The sequence below is a fragment of the Papio anubis genome, chromosome 3, assembly GCF_008728515.1.
Source record: "Papio anubis isolate 15944 chromosome 3, Panubis1.0, whole genome shotgun sequence".
Lineage (NCBI taxonomy): Eukaryota > Metazoa > Chordata > Mammalia > Primates > Cercopithecidae > Papio > Papio anubis.
In genome coordinates this window covers 169750316-169768246 of record NC_044978.1, presented here as the reverse complement: position 1 = coordinate 169768246, position 17931 = coordinate 169750316, and the positions used below count along the sequence as shown (strand labels likewise).

The 17931-nt window shown below is 38.9% G+C and overlaps 1 long non-coding RNA gene across 1 annotated transcript in view; it reads right to left on the bottom strand.

Annotated features, from left to right (window-relative positions):
- Positions 1-17931, bottom strand: part of LOC110743370 — a 169621-nt gene that overhangs the window by 15910 nt on the left and 135780 nt on the right. Inside the window, exon 4 of the long non-coding RNA XR_004182582.1 lies at positions 11176-11224. This is a non-coding gene — a long non-coding RNA (uncharacterized LOC110743370). The remainder of the gene's footprint in view (positions 1-11175; positions 11225-17931) is intronic.

Below are 17931 nucleotides of genomic sequence, written 5' to 3'. Positions count from 1 at the left end.
ATGGTGTCTTGCCCTGTAGCCCAGGCTGGAGGGCAATGGCACAATCCCAGCTCACTGCAACCTCCGCCTCCCGGGTTCAAGCAATTCTCCTGCCTCAGCCTCCCGTGTTGCTGGGATCACAGGCACACACCACCACACCTGGCTAATTTATTTTTCTGTCTTTAGTAGAGACAGGGTTTCACCATGTTGGCCAGGCTGGTCTCGAACTCCTGACCTCGTGATCCGCCCGCCTCATCCTCCCAAATTAGTGGGATTACAGGCGTGAGCCACAGCACCCGGGCTGTACAACCTCTTAAGAAGCAGTGGCATGGCAGAGGAATCAAAGCCAGCCATCAGAGTCCACAAAAAAGGTGCTCAAGATTTCCTTCTGAGCAAGAAAGGAAATTGTGTTATTAAAATTTAAAAAGCAGAATCTTGAAAACTTGAAACTTCTCCATATAGTTTTTAAAAAGTTAACAAAATGCTACGTGTATTTATAGCTTTTTTGCCCATCTTTGCTAAAATGTATGTGTGTATATATACGTATATTTATATGATACGTGTGTGTATATACACACACACGAGCATTCATAGGTGCATATTTATATGAATGAATTTAGACAAGAAAAGTCCTGGAAGAAGGCATTTGAAACATTGTCTCAAAAGGTGAAATTTCATACTATTTGTATTGCTTTTTGTCATATTTTTAAAAATTTTTTTGCTACTAATGTATACTACCCCTAATAAACTCAGAAAAGAAAAAATTCCTTGTGTAGTAGTTAAAAGTAGGTTCTGTAACCAACGGTCCCAGTTTCTTTTTGGTTTCCTTTCTGTTACTTTCTAATCTCATGAATTTGACAATTACTTTTAAAAAGTTACTTAAACTATGCTAAGCTTTAGTTTCTTCACCTGAATCTAGCGATAATAACTAATAACTACTCTTACAGGTTCTTAGTTTGGATTAAGTAAGATCAAGGGAGAAAAGCCCTTAGGATATAGCTTCACACATAGTAAATACTCTCAGGGTTAGTTCATTTCTTTCCTCCTCTCTTCTTATGTGGAGTAATGGTTAACATCAATTAAACATTAGGGAATCTATAGGAGCAATAACTGTACACTCGGGGGTTTCTGGGATAGTCCCAGTTTCAAATATTGTATCCTGTTGCCAGACCACATGTACTGATTTTAATTTAGGATTACTGATTTTCATCAGTCTTATGTTCCTTTTGTCATCTTATCATAGTATCGAACATCTTTGAGCACGTGCTATGTGCTATCCAATCTTCCGTAAAAGTAGCTCTGAGAGTCTGATCAGTGTCTGCAGCATCCAGCCTCACTCATAGACAAAGTCTCTTTTTTTTTTTTTAAACGGAGTCTCGCTCTGTCGCCCAGGCTGGAGTGCAGTGGCTGCGATGTCAGCTCACTGCAAGCTCCGCACCTCCCGGGTTCACGCCATTCTCCTGCCTCAGACTCCCGAGTTGCTGGGACTACAGGCATCCGCCACCACACCTGGCTAATTTTTTGTATCTTTAGTAGACACGGGGTTTCACTGGGTTAGCCAGGATGGTCTCGATCTCCTGACCTCGTGATCTGCCCGCCTCGGCCTCCCAAAGTGCTGGGATTTCAGGCATGAGCCACCGCGCCTGGCGACAAAGTCTCTTTTATACAGTTAACTGAGATGTTACCTAACTTCCTTAGCAGATAGGCAACCTCAGCTCATTGGAATGCTAAAAGTGCTTCTCAATGAGTATGTATTTTTCATATGATATTAAAGAATAAATGATAAAAATGAGGAGAAATTCTAAATAGATTTATAAAGTGAATATAACATTGGTATAAGTTGACAAAATTGTATCAAAAAAGAAAACTACATACAGACCATTCACACTACTGAATATTTACCCAAAAATCTTTAAAAAAATATTAGCAAGCATAACCCAATAGCACATTAAAGAAATAAACAATCTGAACCTTAAAATAAAAATATTTAAAAAACTAAAATAAACATTGTAACCATGGATACTTTTTTTGGAGGAACGCAAAGGTGGTTCAATATTGGAGGCTGTATTTGTATAAGCCATCATATTAATAAACCAAAAGAGAAAAATTACATGTTTACTTTTGCAGACATGCTCAACTTAATTTATAATTAAAGAAATCTACTTCAGAAAAGGATACCATTTCTTGTTCATTAAGCAGCAAAATCCAAGCTTTCTTATTAATTTGGCAAAAATTCTGTAGGTGTGACTTTAGGCGAGTAGCACTTTCATATATTGCTGCTAGAAATGCAAAGTTGTAAAGCTCTTACAGAAGAGAATTTGTCAATATCAATATATATAAATATAGATAGATAGGTAGATATGTGCATTTAAACTTTGATTCAATCTGGTTTCTAGGAATATATTTTACAAATACCCTAGCTAAAAGGAAGGAAGGAAGGGAGGAAGGGAGGGAGGGAGGAAGGAAGGAAGGAAGGGAGGGAGGGAAGGAAGAAGGGAGGGAGGGAGGGAGGGAAAAGAATAGTATCAAGGCTATTTATTGCAGGATTACTTATAAAGGAAGGAAGGAAGGGAGGGAAGGAGGTAGGGAGGGAGGTAGGGAGGGAAAGGAATAGCATCAGGCTGTTTATTGCAGCATTACTTATAATAGCAAAAACATGGAAATGACCTAAGTGTCCATCAGTAGAAGACTGGGCAAATAAATCCTGGCACATTCACCCAATGTGATAACATACAGATTTATATAAAAAAGGAATAGCTCTATTAATATACACTATAGAGTAATACACAGGATCAATTATGTTAAAAAAGCAAGGTAAGAAAAGTGTGAATACTGTGTTTTCTTAAATAAAGGGAGTATGATATATGCATATACTTGCTTATATTAATAAAAAGTAAATAATTAAAGAATAAGTCCTAAAATAAAAAGAAAATAGTCACCCATTTGGGGGCTGTTTTTTAAGATTCGGCTTTGTTTTTTGATTGTCTTGGGAACTATGCCAAAAATGTACATATCTTTAAAACAAATTAAATTTAAAAATCAATTACTACTAATAAAAAGTAAAATGAAACAGATGAATTTCACTGTATATATAGTTTGTGTCAAATCCACAAAGAGAAAATAATTTCGAATGACTGTAAATCACAATAATTTGACTGTTTATCCCTGGTGGGTGGGATACACCCTAAGGACAACAAGAACTGCCCCTCAAATATGTAAACTTTCAAAAATCTTCCTATTGTTTATGGCAAAGTTGATGTTGTCATTCTGAGACTATTGTGTGTGTATTGTGAAATAATGTAATTAAATAATTATGCAAAATATAAATTTTATTATTCCTGTAAGGAAAGGACTGTGGACACATGACCCATTTTCTTCAATAAACAAATTGTAGCAGCCGGGCGCGGTGGCTCAAGCCTGTAATCCCAGCACTTTGGGGGAGGCGAGAGAGCGGATCCGCGAGGTCAGGAGACGGTTGAAATACAAAAAACTAGCTGGGCGAGGTGGGGACACCTGTAGTCCCCAGCTACTCCGGGAAGGCTGAGGCAGGAGAATGGTAAGCCCAGGGCCGAGGGCTTGCAGTGAGCTGAATCGGCGCCACTGCACTCCAGCCTGTTGACCGAGACTCTGTCTCAAAAAAAAAAAAAAAACAAACAAAAAAACAAATTGTAGCACAGGGAGATAGAGAGAAAGAAGAAACAACCGACAGATTAAAATAAATTTAAAATACCTATTAAACAATCACAATATATGGATCTTATTTGAATTATCATTCAAACAAATAAAATGTTTTTACAAGAGTGACATTTATGAAACAATCAAAAAATTGAGTAACACTGTAAACCTGATATTGAGAATTGACTGCTATTTTATGTAAAGTAATAAAATAGGGGCTATGTTTTTATAAGAATTCTTGTCTTTCTTACATACATATTAAAGTATTTATGGGTGAAATGATAGGATAATGCAAATTAGCTTTCTAATAATAAGAGAAAGGGAAGTGAGTAGAAGTATGGATGGAAGAGACTGCCCATTAGTTGACTGATAATCATTGAAACTGAATGATGGATACATGTGGGTTTATTATGCTATTCATTCTATTTTGTGTATGTCTGAAATTGTTCAAAATAAAATAATAAAAAATGTCAACTTTTTGATCAACAAAAAGATTGCTAACAAAAATAAATAAAAAATTGCTAACATTTGCTAGATTTATAAGTAAAGCAAAAACTTCAAAATGAAGCTAAAATTCTAGGAAAGAGCTAGGTTTCATGAATCTGTAACTTTGATGCACTGAATATTAGTTTTTTAGACCCAAATACAACTTCTGAATAGTGTTTTCTATGCATAAAAAAGCAATCTCAGAGACACTAAAATTACAACTTTAACAGTAAAGAGGCTTGACTCTGAAGAGAGACAGGCTGGATTCAAATTCGTTCTCCCCACAAACTTGAAACATAAGGTGTTTGGAACTGTGGTTGCTACAAAGACAACACTCAGAAAATTCCAGCCATCCTGATGATTACCAGCCTGGACAGTGGAAAGAGAATGAACTTGGTTTCAAATCTTGACCCTTCTATTTATAAACTGGGGGCAAGTTATGAGGTTTGTCTTAACAACCATATATGGAAGTGCCCTCTGTGTACTAGGCCTCCCGAAAATCAGTCTCTGCTGTTGAGGAGGTTACAATCTTGATGGGATTTAGGACATGCTACCCTAAAATATGGCACCTTGGCATTTGAGAAAACAGCAGAAGCAGGAAGGTCTCTGGTCTTCCCCTGCCCGTATCTTCTGTTACAGATTATAAAAGAATTCTCTGACTTCCTCCAAAGCAGATCACAGGACCCTCATCTCAGAGGTACCCTCTCTATACCCAGAGGAAAGAAATGTCCTTATTGCTAAGACACAGGGACACAGAGAAGGGTTTGCATAAACAAGCTTTGTTAAGTTTCCCCTGGTTTATTACCATTAGATTATACCCCTGTTGTCCAATCACACTTCTCTACTACTATCCACTTCTCAAACTCAGCATAAAAACATACAGATTTCCTGTTCTTTGGGTCTTTATTTCTGAAGGCTTCCATGTCATGTAAAACTTACATTAAATAAATGTATATGATTTTCTCTTGCTAATCTGTCTTTTGTTATAAGGACCCCAGCCATGAACCCTGTGATAGTAAAGAAAGATATTTCTTCTGCCTCCCCCAAGTTTGTTTCTCACACTCCAGATGGAACAGCTGAGACTCCTTGGTCACTTTTAATCCTGCAGATGAGATCCTGGGACAATGAACAAAATGCCAAAAAAAGGTAAGAATTCTTCCCAAGGTCAGCACTCCTGGGTATCTGTCTGTAGTTCCCAGTTGGGAGAGGAAGGTAAAACCTTCTTGTCCTTTTCTTTCCAGATTCAGAATATTTGTTTGCATTGTGAAATAAATTTATATGCTTTTCTCTTGTTAATCTTTCTTTCGTTATAGATGCCTCAGCCATAAACCTACGGATGGGTGAGGAAAGAAATCTCTGTGTCTCAGATTCTAAAATTGTTATCCTAATGGTCACGGATCACAATATCTTCACTCAGTTGGTTTGCAGATGAAGTAAAATGATTCCAATGATCTAAACAGAAAAATCCCAAAGTGGAAAAAAAAATGTTTGCAGCACCCCCACATCCCAACTAGATGAAAACAGCCTTCAGGAGCATCGGACCAGTTTGCTTTCTTTTCTAACCATGCTGACTGCTGATGTTGATTTGCTCCCTTACAGGACCTACCCACCACCCAATGTTCAACTAACTTCTGGTGCTCCTGTTAATACAAAAGGGGTTGCATTAAGCCAGAAATTTTAATTTGGATTTATAAATCAAACCTTAGCTCATTTTGTTCATGGAAATCCAGAACCTGAAATCCAGAACCTGTTTATCTTTTATTCATGAATTCATCCAGTAAGTAGTTCTGAGTGACTACACACAAGGCACTAAGCTAGGACTTGGGACAATCTTCAAACACGCAAACAAGCCTATGTCCTAGCGCAAGAGGAGAAAGACAAACAACATGCTTAATGAATGAGTAAATTATTAGTATGTTAGACAGTGAAATTTGCCATGGGGAAAAAGATAGAAAAATATACACTGGGTGTTTAATAATATTTGCCGATTGATTGTTTTATATTTGAATTTTACTAGCCTTTATAATCGTTATCTACAACTCTTGATATTTCACAAGCAATTGCTTTTGCAGACACTCAGTTGGTTTATCAATAAACATAGAAGCTTGGACTCAAATGTGTAGCAAGAGCTCCACAAGAAGGAATTAAGGCTGTGGATGTATGTGATTTGGAGCAAAAGAAGCTAAATTCTGTTTACGTCTTCATTTCCACAAGTCAATTATTTGAAGCTTCAGGTGTTGAGTGATAAAGAGTTGGTAAGAGTTTACAGAAAAAAAAAAGTTGGAGTTCACAATATTAGGATATTGTGTCATCAGTCTTTTGGCAAAGCAACAAACCTATTGCTTTGGTAGGGTCCAACAGAACTCCCATGTTACACTGAGTGCCCTAGAAATCTGGTAGATTGCAGCTTAGATTGTTTTTTGTTATTTAATAATTTGTTTCACCCACAGTACATGGTCTTTGTTGCTGGCTAAAATTCCCAAGCAACTTCTGAATGTATACTCAGAGCTCTCCCCTAAAGACTCTAGGAGAATAGGTAGCAGAGGCTTTCAGGTGTGGATACCTCCCTCTCCAGCAAGGGAAGGCTGGGTGCTGCCCGTCTCATCTGTTCTACACACCAGCGCTGGGCAACACTGTGAACTTAATCTGTTCTTTCTCAGCACCTTTGCTGTGTAGGATCTCTTTACCATTGAAGCAGTGGTATCTCTCTAATTATGTATTAGACACATCAGAGGGATTCTTCAAAGTAGAGAGGTCTCCTCTGTGTACCCTTGCTAGGCTGCTGAGAAGTTTAGTGCCTGGTCTTAGATTTAGCTCGTCCCAATCCTGCCCATCTGGATTGACTTGGTTGACTTTTCCTTTGCTTGGGTTAGCTCAGTTGTTTGCAAACCCAATTGTGTTTGAATCACCTGGGGGTTTTGAAAAATAGTGCTAAAGTCCCCCACTCCACCTGATGAAACTGGACATGAGATGGGCTGGAAATCAGTGTTTTGTGATGATCTCACACCTGGCCTCCAGCCTCTGAGTGCAGCCAAAAAGGGTAAATTTGGGAGCCTTTGGCTTTCCGGTGACAGTTTTCTTGTCCCTGCTCTAGCACTTCCACCTAGTTTCTTTTCTTTTCTTTCTTTCTCTCTCTCTCTTTCTTTCCTTCCTTCCTTCCTTCCTTTTCTTCCTCCCTTCCTTCCTCCCTCCCTTCTTTCTTTCCTTCCTTCCTTTCTTCCTTCCTTCTTGCTTGCTTTCTCTCTTTCTTCTTTCTTTCTTTCTGAGTAAAGTGAAAGCAAGTTTATTAGAGAAGCAGGGAAACAAAAGAATCGCTACTCCATAGGTAGAGCAGTCCAACTAGCTACTTTATTTGAGTCATTTTTACAGTTTTCCAGAACTGGGAGCCTGCTCTTTATTCACTGATTCCTCTGAGCAGGTGCCATGATGCCTCCTCCAATCATTATCATTATATACAGGCTGCAGAAGTCAGCTACTGGGTGGACATCAGGTGGCAGGACTATTACTTGGCTGCTGCCACTACAACTTGATTTGCATCATCGAGCAGTCTAGGAAAGGGAGTTAATGTCTGCCTAGTCCGCTCAACAGTATATGCCTGTTCTTTATCTTCTGCTAGATTGAAAACCTGAACTGTTTCCATGGTTACAAAGGCCACTTGATGGGGCAAGGGGCACAATAAACATGGCATGGGGCATTTAACATGCTAAATGTCAGCTTTTGTCTGAGGCCACATCCTAAAGAATTAAAACAGGACTTGTGGAGCCCGCCTCCATACGAGATGAGAGGGCAATTCTTGGTAAAGCTATTCACACTGAGGTGCTGAACACTACACTCCAGGCTGACAATCCCACCCAACGACCACCCTCAGATAAAATTATTTCCATGCTTGCCAGTGCTCAAAAGATAAAATCCAAATTCTTGCACTTTTCTGTAAGACCTCAACAACCTGTTCTCATGAAATTATGCATCTCCTCCTGTAGACACACAGGTCCCTGGCTTAGCAAATTCCCCACTCGCTCTCCTTCGATTGGCAAACGTTACTGTTTTCTCTAGAGCCGTTTCATTTATCACTTTCTCATGTAGCCTTGGTGCCTCTATCAGAATTTATATCCCCCACCCAAATCCTCCATGGCATTTATATTATTATGTTGATTGGCTTACGTGCCTTTCTCACCAACTGGGCTATAACATCTTTAACAATAAGGCTTTGATATATGGAATTTACCTTTGTAACTCTCAGCAGTGAAAACATGGTAGACACTCAAAAAATACCCATCAAAATAAATGAAACCGCCTATGAAGTATTCTTGCTCTAAAAACAAGAACCTGAATCTTTTAGATCTATCTTCTTGTTTAAATAAAAGATGACATGAACACATAGAGGGCAACAACATACACTGGGGCTTATCAGAGAGTGGAGGTTGGGAGGAGGGAAGAGGATCAGAAGAAATAACTAATGGGTACTAGGCTTAATATCTAGGTGATAAAATAATCTGTACAGCGAACCCCCATGACACAAGTGTACCTATGTAACAAGCCCGCAAATGTACCCCTAAATTTAAAATAAAAGTTAATTTTTTTTTTTAAAGAAAAGACATTGATGAAGGCACCAGAAAAATGGTACTATTGGGAGACAATCATAGCATGGATTTTATAGACAGTTGATGTGATTTCTCTAATAATTCAATGGCATGCGAAAAAAGGAAGGGGATAGGATAGGGACTCTTCTAGATAAAAGAAAAAAACATATGTTACAACCAAATGCAATGTGTCAATCAATTATAAAGACATTTTTGAGATGATTTGGGAAATTTAAGTGTGAGAGGGTATTAGATGATATTATTGTTAATTAAGTATAAAATAGTGTTTTGGTTATATATGAAATGTCCTTACTTAGGTATAAAGTAACCTGATATAGAAGTTTTTCTTTAAAATACACTATAGCAGGCTGGGTATGGTAACTCCCACCTGTAATCCCAGAGCTTGGAAGGCCAAGGTGGGAGGATCACTTGAGGTGCAAAGTTTGAGATTATAGTGAGCTATGATCGGCCACTGCACTCCAGTTTGAGCAACAGAGTGAGAACCTGATTCTAAATTAATTAAATTAAATTAAATACTACTGCTGGAGGGTTAGAACTTTCAACACCATGTCAGGACCTCTGAGGAGGGGAAAGGAGCTGGAAGTTGAGGTTAGTCACTAATGGCCAATGATTAAATCAATCATACCTTGTAACGAAACCTCCAAACAAAACCTCTAAGTTGTGGGGTTCAGGGAGCTTCCAGGTTGAGGAACACATCGATGTGCTGGGAAGGCGGCACACCTGGGGAGGGGGGAGAAGCCCCTCACCACCCATGACTCCCATATTTTGCTCCATGCATCTCTTCCATTTGGCTGTTCCTGAGCTGCATTTGTTATAATAAAATGGTAATTATAAGTGAGGCATTTTTGCTGAGCTCTGTGAGTCATTCTAGGTAATTACAAAACTTGAGGGGAAGAGTAGCCTCAGAATTCCCAATTTTGTAGTTGGCCAGGCAGAAATGCAGAGGTCCTGAGGACCCCCTTTCAGGCTGGCATCTGAAGTGGGGGCAGGCTTATGGGACTGAGCCCTTGATTTGTGGGGTCTGTACTAATGCCAGATAATTAGTAACAGAATTGAATTGAACTGTAGGACATCCACCCAGTTCGTGTCAGAGAATGGGATAATTGATTATTGTTGAAAAATGACACAAGGTAATTATGGCAAAATGTTGGTAATTGTTGAATCTATGAAATGAATATATGAGGGTTCATTAAAGTACTCATCTATTTTTGTGTGTTTCAAAAGTTTCCTAACAAAAACATTAAAAACTTAAAAGAATATTATTTCCAGATTCATTTGCCTGTTCAAAGAGAATATTTGTAAGCTTTAGCCATGCTAGTGGGATGCAGTGGTATCTCGTAGTGATTTAAATTTACATCTCTTACATGATTAATGGTGTTGAACGTTTTTACAGGTGTTTGTTGGGCATTTGTATACCTTCTTTTGTAAAGCATTATTCCAAGATATTTTGCTGAAGGAAATGAAAACTTTGTCCACCAAAGGACTTTTACAAGAAGGTTCATGTCAATTTTATTTGTAATAGCATAAAATAGAATAAAATAAAGAAAATAATCCAAATGTTCATCACCAGGAAAACAGGTAAACAAATGATGGTATACTATGCAATGGAATATCACCCAGCAATAACAAAGGAGAAACTACTGTTATACACAATAACATAAATGAATCTTAAAATTGTTGTGTTGAGCAAGACATGAGACACAAAAGAATGCATATTTTATTATTTTTAATAAGAATTTTGAGTTCAGGAAAAATTGATCTGTGGGGAAAAAACGAAAAAGAATGGCTATCCAGGGAAGGTGAATGATAAAAGGCAGTAGAGACTTTTCTGGGGTGACAAAAATGTTCTGTTATCTCAGTAAAGCTATTGGTTACACGGGTGTATACATTTTTTAAAACTCACCAAATTCTGTGCTTAAGATCTGTGCATTTCACCATATATAATTATAGTTCAATTTGGAGAGAAAAAGAGAGAGAGAGCAATACCTAACACACAAAACATGTGTTGCTAGAAGTGGGATTTCAGACATTGGCAAGGGAGGTATTTTAAGATGGAAGAGTACGCCTTCCTGGTCTTTCCTCCAGGTATGAACCTGTAATTCAGGACTCTCTGTGTTTACCCTGAAAAATCTCAATTCCTCTTTGCTTAGGTATCAATGCAGAGCAGCTGGCCACCCCTGTGATCTGAACTCCCCTTGCTGCAGACACAATCCGGAATTCTTAGTATGACACCATGGAAACAGCGCTAGCTTTCTCTACGGGCCACACAAGTGACCCCACTACTGACATCCTCCTTGGATGAAGAAGCAGAAATATTATTAGCAATAAGTGGGCTGTATTTGACTGAAAGGAACACAGTAGAGAGGCATATGTTACTTTTCAATTCTAAGAGCTTATCTCATGGAGTTCAAGGTTATCGGTTCACGTGACTTACCTGTTGGACTTCTCTGGGAGTAGGAACGAAGGCTCAGTAAGGAGAAGGTCTAAAAGAAAAAGAAAAGTTGTTTTGTAAATGTTGAGACTGATATTCGTTTTGGTGTTAATGCACTAGAAATATATTACCTTAGTAGTATATTAACAATAAAGTGTGTTAATTCTACCCAGGTGAAGGTATTGTGGTCCCCATTTTGGTAGTACAAAAATGAGCCTCAAAGGCATTAAGGAACTAGATCAAGGCCATTTAGCTGGCAAGTCATAGAGTTGTGTGTGGGGAATCATATCCCTCAGGCCTCATCACTGTATTACATCCCAGCTGACTTCTAACAGGAGTATGTAAACCCAGTTAACAGCAGGTGGAAGGACTTTCTTTGGAGCTCTGAAGGCCACTATGACTCTCCTTAGCAGCAGCTCTTAACCAGTTACTAATGGAAGTTACAATGCAAATATTCCAGCCCCCTCCCCTTGGGTGGGCTGCCTCTGAGGTGCATGTCTACACTGACTTCCACATCTGCCTAGTGAGAGCAAGTTTCCACTGCCACTGGTTTCTGTTGTGGCTGGCTGGATAGCACGCTCTTTGTGGGCTGCATATTCTTCTCTGGGTCTCTTCCTCAACCGGCATGTCCTGCCATAAACTCCTTCACCTTGAGTCCTCGTGTCAGTCTGATTCTGAGGAACTCAAGCTAAAACAATGAAATTCACACCTAAGATTTTTGACTTCACAATCTATTCTTCTACTATACTATAAATTACAGATCAAACTGTTGGAAACAGCGATATTTGACCATTTTTTAACCAATAGAAATGGCAGTATCATACAGTTCAACTGACTCACAGTATATTGATGTGTACATCAATATAAACACTCAAAAATGCATGCACACGCAAAATGCACATATGTGCATGTAATAGAAACATAACACTTTTTATACTGTAAGGAGGCCAGCCACGTGGCCTTTCTAAAGCAAAAGTCTTTGCATCTCTTCCTTTACTAAATCCTTCAGTAATTATATCATCCCCTTGGCAAAATCCAGGCTCTCTAGCATGATATAGATATCCCATTATCTTCTGGCTCCAGCCCTTTTCTTTGGCTTGTGCTCTGCCCTCTTTGTTTTGTTTGACATTACTAAACTGCTTAGAATTAAATAATAAAAGAAAAAAGAAAAACACTGGGTTATTTCATCATCTTTTCCTGCTCAACAGCCAGAAGTTTTTCTTGTGGCTCCCTTTTCCCAAAGCAAATGAGTCCAGCCCCTCCCAGGACCAGCTCTTTACCTTGAAAATAAATCCATGAGTATATCAATCACATTGAACTGTAATATTGTCTTTTGCTTGACTCTTTCCCTTATCAGAATGTGAGCTCCTAAGTCCAATACCTGGTTTCATCATCTCTGCATGCCTACTGTCTACCATAGAACCTGATGCATAATAGGTGCTCACTAAATGATATTGAATGAAGATGAAGTGAAATTTGAACTTTGTCATCTAGGCTCCAGTAAAGCATTGTGCAGAAGGTATGTGACCAATGCCAATTTCTTTACAGTGCATAGGGACTTTATACTCAGAAACAAAAATAAAGATGCATGACTTTTGATACCTGGCCCCAAACCAGGTCTGAATATTTTATGCAAACTATCCAGGGAAAATGGAGCTATGCTGAAACTGTGACATCTGAAGTCAGGCTGCGTGGGCTCAATCTCCGGCTCTACCACTAACTAGAAGTATGACCTTAGGCAAGTCTCTCCCCTTTTGTGCCTAAGTTGCTTCTTCTGGAAAGGAGGATAATAAAAGATCCCACATCAAAGAGTTGTTGCAAAGATGGTTCAGTTTTGGCAATAAATACAAGCTACGGATAGCAATAATGCTAGCAAGTCCACAGCCTTTAATCTGGATTTCATGTAAACACTGAGCCTCAGTCTCTGTATCTATACTCAAGGGATAATTTATGAATTACTGCAACCAATGTTCATGTATCTGATATGCTCAGCATAGTACCATGTCTAAGGAAATCACAGTGATGAAGATAAACACCGGACTTTTCCTCATGGAGTTTCTTGTCTGATGAAGGAATACAGGGAAGTAGAAATAGCATGAAAGCTGAGAACTGAGGGTAAGCTAAGTTAGAAGAAAGGGGGCCAGGTGAGCTGGCTTACACCTGTAATCCCAGCACTTTGGGAGGCCGAGGCGGGTGGATCACGAGGTCAGGAGATCCAGATCATCCTGGCTAATACGGCGAAACCCCATGTCTACTAAAAATACAAAAAATTAGCCGGGCATAGTGGCGGGCTCCTATGGTCCCAGCTACTCGGGAAGCTGAGGCACGAGAATGGCGTGAACCAGAAAGTGGAGCTTGCAGTGAGCCGAGATAGCACCACTGCACTCCAGCCTGGGCGACAGAGTGAGACTCCGTCTCAAAGAGTGAGTGAGTAAGTAAGTAAGTAAGTAAGTAAGTAAATAAATAAATAAATAGAAGAAAGGGATAGTTAGAAAGAGAAGATGAGAAGCTACGTTAAGAAAAATGGAGACTTTATCTTAAGAGCAATGAATTTTAATCAGGAAAGTAACTCGATCTGAGTGAATTTTAGTTGAGATCACTCAGTCTGCCACGTGCAAAATGAAATTTAATGGGGAAGGCGGGAGCCGAATGATCTCACAGGCAGCATTTACAGCCAGTGATCCCTGCAAGAGCTAATAGGAGCCTGAACCAGGAAAATGACAGTGAGCATGTGTGTTAGATTCCTGGGGCTGCCTTAACTAGGTATTCAAAGTTGGTGGCTTCAAACAACAGAAATAGATTCTCTTATAACTTAGGAGTCTAGGATCCCAAGTCAAGGTTTTGGGAGGGTTGAGCTTTCTCTGAATGCTTTAGGGAAGGATCCTTCCTCACCTCTTGCTAGCTTTTCATGATTGCTACAATCTGCACCTTCTTCCTATATATCTTTGTCTCTGTGTCCAAATTTCTTTTTTTTTTTTTTAATAAGAATACCAGTCATTGAATTAGGGTCAACCGTACTCCAGTCCGATTTTAACTTGATTGCGTCTGTAAAGACCTTTTTCCAAATAGGGTCACATTCAGGTACTGGGGTTTAGGACCCAAGCCTATCTTTTTAGTGGGGCAAAATTCAACCTACAAAAGGCTGGCATTAAATAACTAAACTCGGGAGATATTACTAATTTATTGATTCACTGGGGATGGTGAAGGATATGGAAGAATCACAGATATTGTCCAAAAAGCAGACATGAGAAAATAGTAGGTGAAATATGAATAGTAGGTGAATAATGGTTCAATTCACTTAAAAAGTAACGTAGGAGAAGTCCAGATTTCATGGAACAGCTGACATGGAGTTTTAAACCTGCTGCTGGAGAAACCATCTTTTGAAGCTTCGAAACTCTTGAGGAACAGCTGTCAGGGTAGAATTTGAGAACTGGGGATTGGATTTATAGATGATAGAGCTTCCACAGTAAACACTAAGAAGCAAAACTTGAGATGAGGTGGAGATGAATGTTTCAGTAGGTTTGAAAAAGCATGAAATTTGGAATCATAAGCCTTACGTTCTGAATGTTTAGAAATTACACATGAGGCCGGGCGCGGTGGCTCATGACTGTAATCCCAGCACTTTGGGAGACCGAGGCAGGTGGATCACAAGGTCAAGAGATCAAGACCATCCTGGCCAACATGGTGAAACCCTGTCTCTACTAAAAATACCAAAAATTAGCCAAGTGTAGTGGTGGCCCTGTAATCCCAGCTACTCCGGAGGCTGAGGCAGGAGAATTGTTTGAACCTGGGAGGCAGAAGTTGCCATGAGCTGAGATCATGCCACTACACCTCAGCCTGGTGACAGAGTGAGACCCCGTCTCAAAAAAGAAAAGAAAAAGAAAAAAAATTACACATGAAAGAACCTCATCTTCTGTATGTCTCTCTAGATCAAACTTGTCCAACTTGCAGCCATGAGGCCCAGGACAGCTTTCAGTGTGGTCCAACACAAATTTATAGACTTTCTTAAAACATTATGAGGGTTTTTTTGCAATTTTTTTTAACTCATCAGCCATCATTAGTGTTAGTGTATTTTATGTGTGGCCCAAAACAATTCTTCTTCCAATGTGGCCCAGGTAAGCCAAAAGATTGGACACCCCTGTTCTAGATGAATGTAACGATGGCTCATTTTAATATTTAGGTAATATTTTAGTTTCTAGAGTATTACTACATACACTAAATGATTTGGTCCTTACAATAACCCTAAGATGAGATGAAGTAACTTGTCCTAGGTCCATAGTGAACAATGGGCAAACATAGCAGGCAAGCCCAGGTCTCTGGTTCCAAGGCTGCTGCTCATTTCACAGCACCTCACTGCCTCTAAGAGGTTCCTTGATTGGAACTCCTTATTACTATGTTTGCTTTCTTGGCAACAGCCACTGTCACACAATGCCTTTAATTTAGATTTCTCATACATATCAGTGTGGAGGAATCCATTTTCCTCAGCTCAAAAGACCACCCTCCTTAAAAAGTAGACGCTTCCTAAAATATATGGATTTAAATCCTCTTCAACGTGGTGTAATATTATTTTTCCAGAGAAAAAGAACGATATATCTTTGAAAGCAACTAGAGGTCCCCTAGATTATAAAGAGCCAGATGAACAGGAGAAAATGACTGCAAAAAAAAAAAAAAAAAAACTAAACAAATGTTTGAACCTAAAAATAAAATTCCAAATATTGCTTTTAAAAATTCTGATCAAAATAAAATAAATTAGAATCACAGATTTTTCTACAAGTATTTAAGAGGGCAAGGGCAATCTCACATTTATATTATAATATCTAAATATTATTATAACAATAAACAGGACCTTTGGGAGTTATTTAATACATTTTCCTTTCTCGAGAATAGTTGTATCTAATTCAGTGCTGCTTGAAGTTTACTCCATAGATGTTAATAAATATTATTTGTTTTAAAAGAATGGGTGATGGTGGGAAACCTTAGAATAAGTTAGATCGATTTACTTCTTGCAGGACTCCTCAGGGCCTTTGATATGCTAACATGTTTACTGAATCCCTAAGGAGAGGGATGGCATGAATGGATATTTGCTAAACTTATTTGATCATAAAACCCTTTTATCACATAAGAGCATGAAGAGTAGCACATCATAAAATATACTTTAGGAAACAATCATTTAAGTAATCAAAAGGATAAATATTTACCTAATTTTAAAATTCAGAATCAGAGATTTTTGAGTTTCCTTCCATGACTTATTTCTATATTTAATAACCACATTAACTTTAATATCACTAACTTTAATCATTCTAACTTTAATATCAACCACATTCTCCTTTAACATGTGACTCAAATTTTAGCTCCTGCAACATAAATCGTATGCAGCCAGTAAGTATTTATTGAGAGCTTACTATGTGTTGGGCTGCTCTAGGTACCAGCCTCTGAAGATAGATAAGACAGTAAATATATTCTCAAAGTAATATGTCTTTTCTAAAAGTGAAGTCTTTGGCTCCGTCATTCTTCTGAAGTCTACACTCAAGAATTGCAATTCTTGCTTCTTACATAATTGATCTGAACCCCCTTTTTAATGCACTTTCCATGGGCAGAGATCAGAGGGTCTGTCAGATCAAAGTTCTCATTTTGTAAATGAGAAGAGTGAAACACAAAGGGAGAAATAACTGGTTCAAAATTACAGAAGAGTTAAAGATGGAGGTGAGATCAAACTCCAGATCAGTGAATCAGTGCGAGCAGAAGCTCAGGCCTGTAATCTTAGCTACTAGGGAGGCTGAGGAGGGAGGATCACTTGAGGTCAGGAGTTCAAGACCAGCCTGGGCAATATAACGAGACCGCCATATCAAAATAACTAACTACCTCAATGTTTTTTGTTTTGTTTTGTTTTTTGAGACAGAGTCTTGTTCTGTTACCCTGGCTGGGGGTATGGTAGCATGATCTCGGCTCACTGCAACTTCTGCCTCCCAGGTTCAAGGGATTCTCATGCCTCCGCCTCCCAAGTAGCTGGGATTACAGGTGTGTACCACCAGGTCTGGCTAATTTTTCAGTTATTAGTAGAGATGGGTTTTCACCATGTTGGCTAGACTAGTCTTGAACTCCTGGCCTCAAGTGATCCTCCTGCCTCAGCCTCCCAAAGTGCTGGGATTACAGGCATGAGTCATTGTGCCAGGCCAACTAAATAATTTTTTAAAAGCAATCAATCACCTTCTTTCGGCTATACCAACCAGTCTGTCTTCCTTTTGCTCAGTTCTCAAGTCCATAGATTATAGCTTCTGCATACTTAGAACAACAGTGTGACTGATTCTTGATGAAATGCAAGGAACTGCTTGCAGTTCCAACATCCAAAACTTTTATCCACGAAAAGTGACTGAAATGGAGACAAGCATAGACTCAAATTCTATCTCTGTTATTAACCAACAGTGAGAATAGGAAAAAGTTTTTAAAACTCTCCAGGCCTCAGTTTACCCATCTCTTTAAGGGGGGCAACAGTAACAACTACTACAACAACTACAATAAAATTACAGAAATGAAATGCCCAACTTGAAGGTTATGCTCAATAATTATTAAAACTAAAAATATATATCCATAAGTTCATTTAACAAATTCATTAGGCTTAATCTCATTCTCTATGACACTCGTAACCTAAGGCAGGGTTGACCATTACTTACCCTGCATACTGCTTCACTACCTTGCTCTCTTCAACAGAACCCTTCCCCAGGGCAAGAGAGAATGGGAGGTTCAAGCAACTCTCTGAGA